The sequence below is a fragment of the Martes martes genome (assembly GCF_963455335.1).
Source record: "Martes martes genome assembly, chromosome: 11".
Classification (NCBI taxonomy): domain Eukaryota; kingdom Metazoa; phylum Chordata; class Mammalia; order Carnivora; family Mustelidae; genus Martes; species Martes martes.
Window position 1 is genome coordinate 81,817,339 of NC_137899.1, and position 5,750 is coordinate 81,823,088.

The 5,750-nt window shown below is 40.1% G+C and overlaps 1 pseudogene across 1 annotated transcript; it reads left to right on the plus strand.

Moving 5' to 3' along the window:
- Window positions 1–1,926: 1,926 nt before the first annotated feature.
- On the plus strand, window positions 1,927–2,086 carry LOC308352487 (large ribosomal subunit protein eL39-like; annotated as a pseudogene). The gene has a single exon. The product of its transcript is annotated as a large ribosomal subunit protein eL39-like (transcript).
- The last annotated feature ends 3,664 nt before the right edge of the window (window positions 2,087–5,750 follow it).

Consider the following 5,750-nt stretch of genomic DNA (forward strand, 5'->3'; position numbering starts at 1 on the left):
GAGTTCTTTATAGATCCTGGATATCAACCTTTTGTCTGTACTGTCATTTGCAAATATCTTCTTCCATTCCGTGGGTTGCCTCTTTGTTTTGTTGACTGTTTCCTTTGCTGTGCAGAAGCTTTTGATCTTGATGAAGTCCCAAAAGTTCATTTTCGCTTTTGTTTCCATCGCCTTTGGAGACATATCTTGAAAGCAGTTGCTGTGGCTGATATCAAAGAGGTTACTGCCTATGTTCTCCTCTAGGATTCTGATGGATTCCTGTCTCACATTGAGGTCTTTTATCCATTTCGATACAAATGGCTATCAGACACATGAAAAAATGTTCATCATCACTAGCCATCAGGGAGATTCAAATTAAAACCACATTGAGATACCACCTTACACCAGTTAGAATGGCCAAAATTAGCAAGACAGGAAACAACGTGTGTTGGAGAGGATGTGGAGAAAGGGGAACCCTCTTACACTGTTGCTGGGAATGCAAGTTGGTGCAGCCACTTTGGAGAACAGTGTGGAGATTCCTCAAGAAATTAAAAATAGGGCTTCCCCATGACCCTGCAATTGCACTACTGGGTATTTACCCCGAAGATACAGATGTAGTGAAAAGAAGGGCCATCTGTACCCCAATGTTTATAGCAGCAATGGCCACGGTCGCCAAACTGTGGAAAGAACCAAGATGCCCTTCAACGGATGAATGGATAAGGAAGATGTGGTCCATATACACTATGGAGTATTATGCCTCCATCAGAAAGGACAAATACCTACCTTTTGTAGCAACATGGATGGGACTGGAAGAGATTATGCTGAGTGAAATAAGTCAAGCAGAGAGAGTAAGTATCATATGGTTTCACTTATTTGTGGAGCATAACAAATAATATGGAGGACAAGGGTAGATGGAGAAGAGAAGGGAGTTAAGGGAAATTGGAAGGGGAGGTGAACCATGAGAGACTATGGACTCTGAAAAACAACCTGAGGGTTTTGAAGGGGCGGGGCGTGGGAGGTTGGGGGAACCAAGTGGTGGGTATTAGGGAGGGCACAGATTGCATAGAGCACTGGGTGTGGTGAAAAAACAATGAATACTGTTACGTTGAAAGGAAATAAAAAATTTAAAAAAAAAACTGTAGAGTACATCAGATGTCAAAACAATTATGTGGTTTTGGCATTAACTGAAAGACTTTTGTATCCAAAAAAGAAGACTTTCTCATTTACAATGTGAAAATAACTTCATTTCCAAAAATTCTGGGTAAATAATAAATACCCAGAAGCAAGCCATAGAAATTTTGTGAATTTAAGAAATAATATCTCAAAATTAAATGCTGTAGTTGAAGCATGCTGAGTGTGCACTGGCCCACAATTTACATAACTCGAATACTTGATCTTATAGTACTTAGAGTTTATTGTTTAAATTTTTGGTGTATTTAACTTTCAAAGAAAGTATGGATGATATGTTCAGCATTAAAGTTAGAATATGTCTTTAGCAAGTAAAAAACACAAAAGTGTTTCTTAAAATTTGCATTTATGTCCTACATATAAATGTTAATCTCATTCACTTCGATAGGCAATTACATTTCTCTGGTTATTAGAAGTCTTATTAATTTTCATTTCCTTGTAACTGCTTTCTTTCATCTCTAATATGGAAGTACTAGAATTTTATCATCTTAATTTATAAATCACAAGGCAATACAGTTTACACATGTCCAGAGTCACTGAAGATTCATACAAGAGAAAAAATGTTATTCTCTGGAGGTCAGATCACAAGTTAATTACTAAAATTATATACTGAAACCCATAATCTTAGATCACAGCTCTTTAAGCTTACTTATCTTTTCATAATCATACTTTCTTGCCTTTTATCTCTTTTTATTGGTTAAAAAAATACTCCTAATACCTCCTTTTCTCTGCCATCATGGTGTGTGTAGTTGACTACTCCTCGTCAACTCTTCTCACAACACTTTCAGGATCAAGAGATTCCTGGCCAAGAAACAAATGCACAATCATCCCATTCCAGCGGATTCAGATGAAAACTAGTAATAAAATCAGGTACACCTCCAAGAGGAGGCATTGAAGAAGAACCAAACTGGGTCTATAAGGGATCACACTTGAAAAGGCATGATATTTATGCTGCATGAAGGTCACGTCCAATCACTCATTAGCTTGTACCCAATCACTCTATAAACCTCACTACTATCTGAAAAATAGACATTTTTTTAAAGATTTATTTATTCATTTGAGAGAGAGAGACAAAGACAGAGACAGAGAGAGTACAAGCAGGGGGAGAGACAGAGGGAGAGAGAGAAGCAGACTCCCCGCGGGCTGGGAGTCGGACATGGGGCTCAATCTCAGGTCCTGGAGATCATGACCCAAGCTGAAGGCAGACACTTAACCATCTGAGCCACTAAGGCAACCCTAGACATGTTTTATCGGGGAAATACTTTTTTTTTTTTCTGTTACTATGCTCTTGTACTAATAGGATGGTTCAGTAATAAACATGTGAGAACTTAAAACAAAAAATACTCCTAATATATGTTTCATGTTTCCACACTATAAACAGCGTGCTTGGGTGGCTCAGTCGGTTGAGCATCTGCCTTCAGCTTGGATTGTGATCCCGGGGTCCTAGGATCAAGTCCCATGAAGGGCTCCCTGCTCCATGAGGAGTCTGTTTCTCCCTCTGCCTCTCTTCCCACTCATTCTCTCAATCTCTCTCTCTCAAATAATAAATAAAATCTTTAAAAAAAATGACAAACACAAGTTCTCATTCTCCATTAGTTTTCATAACCCCACATTTTCAACTACAATTCCTTAAATACAATAGAACCATATGCTAAATAAAAGCAATATAATTAGTATTTTAGAAAATCTACCATTTTCTTACACAGATATACTGAACAATTTGAGTCATGGAAAAATATATATATATATAAGAATATTGATCTAGAAGTCAAATTTTAATTTTATGTCTTTATTGGCCAAATGATAATAAAATGTAAATGTATATCCCCAAGAAAAAGCACATGTTAAGGAAAGCAATGTTCCTTAAACTTAGTTAACCTGTAAACATTACTTTTAACTAGCTTTTCAGATAATATAATCAAAATCATTAGAATACATTTGTTAGGTATATGAGCCTTAAAGTTCATCAGAAATTCACCTTTTTTTATGGAGAAGGTAGTCATCTTTCTTTACACAAAAATTTTTGTGAAATAACTATAAATTGGAAATATTTAATCCCTGAATAAGGACCTACAAATATTCCAAAATTTAGGTTTCTCATAGATGTATGACATTAACCACCACCTACCCAGAACAACATCACACATTGGGCAACTTATCTTTATAGCTTCAAATGCAAGTTAGAGCAGATATATATGGTGGAGTATGTTCTATCCAAGAGAATGTATGCATTGATATTCCTGGCCAACATGTCCCATGATGTGACATACTCCACGACTGTCTTTACCATATTGGTCAATACAAACATACAAAACTAGAGCTAATTATATGTGAGTCTTCAACATTTCCAAACTAGTTACCCACATTCTATGGGGACTGCCATAAAAGAAGATTATCAAAGATTATTATTTTTTAGATTATCAAAGATTATTAAAGAGAAAATTAAACTTGGGCAGGAGAGAAGCTGGTCCACAAAACATTCTGCTAATGTATATGAGGGAATCTCAAGTTTTAGAACTGATAGGAAAAAATCTCTTAACAGAAAATCTAGATATATATCCAAATATTTACAGAAATGAGCCATATTATAAATTTGGTGCTTCAAACTGTTATGTGGGGTAAGGGGAGAAAGGAATGGGCTTTTCAGTAAGGGATGTTGGGCCTGGTAGATTCCAGTGAAATCTAATGTGGAAAAATTATATCTGGATCAAAACCTCCTATTGTATAGGGCTATCAATAACCAAGGTTGTGGTTCTTATTATGACCGTAAGACATCCTCAGCAATAACCATCAGAAGACTTCAAAGGAGACAAGGTTAATGACTTACAGAACCTGGAAACTACACCACACCTGGGGCCATACATGTCACAGGGGTGTGGGAGAGAGTGCAGGCCTGGGGTTCTGCTTTTACTGGGGTCCAGGGTGGAGGCCTAGGGTTTCACAGGCTAACTCTGTATTGGTGAATTTAAAACAGAAAAAATGATAAATGGTAATAATATTTGGAGAAATATTATAGATGTTGCCCTAATATAAAATGTTCCCACAAACCAATAAAAAAATGACCATAAAGGTGAAAAGTGAATAAACAAAAGATTCATAAATTAGGTGGGTCTCAAATTTATTAAAGATACTCAAACTCATTAATAACTAGAGACGTAAATAAAAACTATACTGTGTCGGAGGGAGGAGTCAAGATGGCGGAGAAGTAGCAGGCTGAGAAGACATCGGGTAGCAGATCAGCTAGATAGCTTATCTAACCATTGTGAACACCTACAAATCCAACGGGAAATCGAAGAGAAGAAGAGCAACAATTCCAGAAACAGAAAATCGATCACTTTCTGAAAGGTAGGACCTGCGGAGAAGTGAATCCAAAGCGACGGGTAGACCCCGGGGGGAGGGGCCGGCACCCGGCAAGCGGCGGAGCGACGGAGCACAAAATCGGGACTTTTAAAAGTCGGCTCCACTGGGAGACATCGCTCCAGAGGCTAAACTGGGGGGAAACCCAGTTGGGGTCAGCATAACCCCAGGTCCCACGGGGTCACAGAAGGACTGGGGGTGTCTGAGTGCCGCAGAGCTCGCAGGTATTAGAGCGGGGAAGCCGGCTACAGCGACAAAGCCGAGGAGTGAGCTCTAAGCCCAGGGTTACCTTGTGCCGGTCGCAGGCTGGGTGGGCTCGGAGCGCGGCCGGAGGCCACGGAGACGAAGGCGACCCAGTGCTTTTCTCCAGCTCCAGCAATTGACTGCTTTCCTCAAGGCGCGACCACAGGCCAGGGAGGCGGGGCGGTAGGCGCTTTGCTCTGAGAGCGCACTGAGGAGCGGAACCCCAAGCTCTCGGCCCCTCCGGGCCGGAGACTGGGAGCCCGCCATCTTCATTCCCGTCCTCCGGAACTCTACGGAAAGCGCTCAGGGAACAAAAGCTCCCGAAAGCAAACCCGAGCGGATTACTTACCCCGGCCCCTGGCAGGGCGGTGCAATTCCGCCTGCGGCAAAGACACTTGAGAATCACTACAACAGGCCCCTCCCCCAGAAGATCAACAAGAAACCCATCCAAAACCAACTTCGCTCACCAAGAACAGCAGAATTCCACAACAGGAGAAAGCAAATCTTATCTGGACAAAATGACAAGGCGGAAAAACTCACCTCAAAAAAAAAGAACAAGAGGCAGTACTGAAGGCTGGAGACCTAATCAATATGGACATAGGTAACATGACAGATCTAGAGTTCAGAATGACAATTCTCAAGGTTCTAGCCGGGCTCGAAAAAGGCATAGAAGATATTAGAGAAACCCTCTCCGGAGAGATAAAAGCCCTTTCTGGAGAAATAAAAGAACTAAAATCTAACCAAGTTGAAATCAAAAAAGCTATTCATGAGGTGCAATCAAAAATGGAAGCTCTCACTGCCAGGATAAATGAGGCAGAAGAAAGAATTAGTGACATAGAAGACCAAATGACAGAGAATAAAGAAGCTGAGCAAAAGAGAGACAAACAAATACTGGACCACGAGGAGAGAATTTGAGAGATAAGTGACACCATAAGACGACACAACATTAGAATAATTGGGATTCCAGAAGAAGAAGAAAGAGA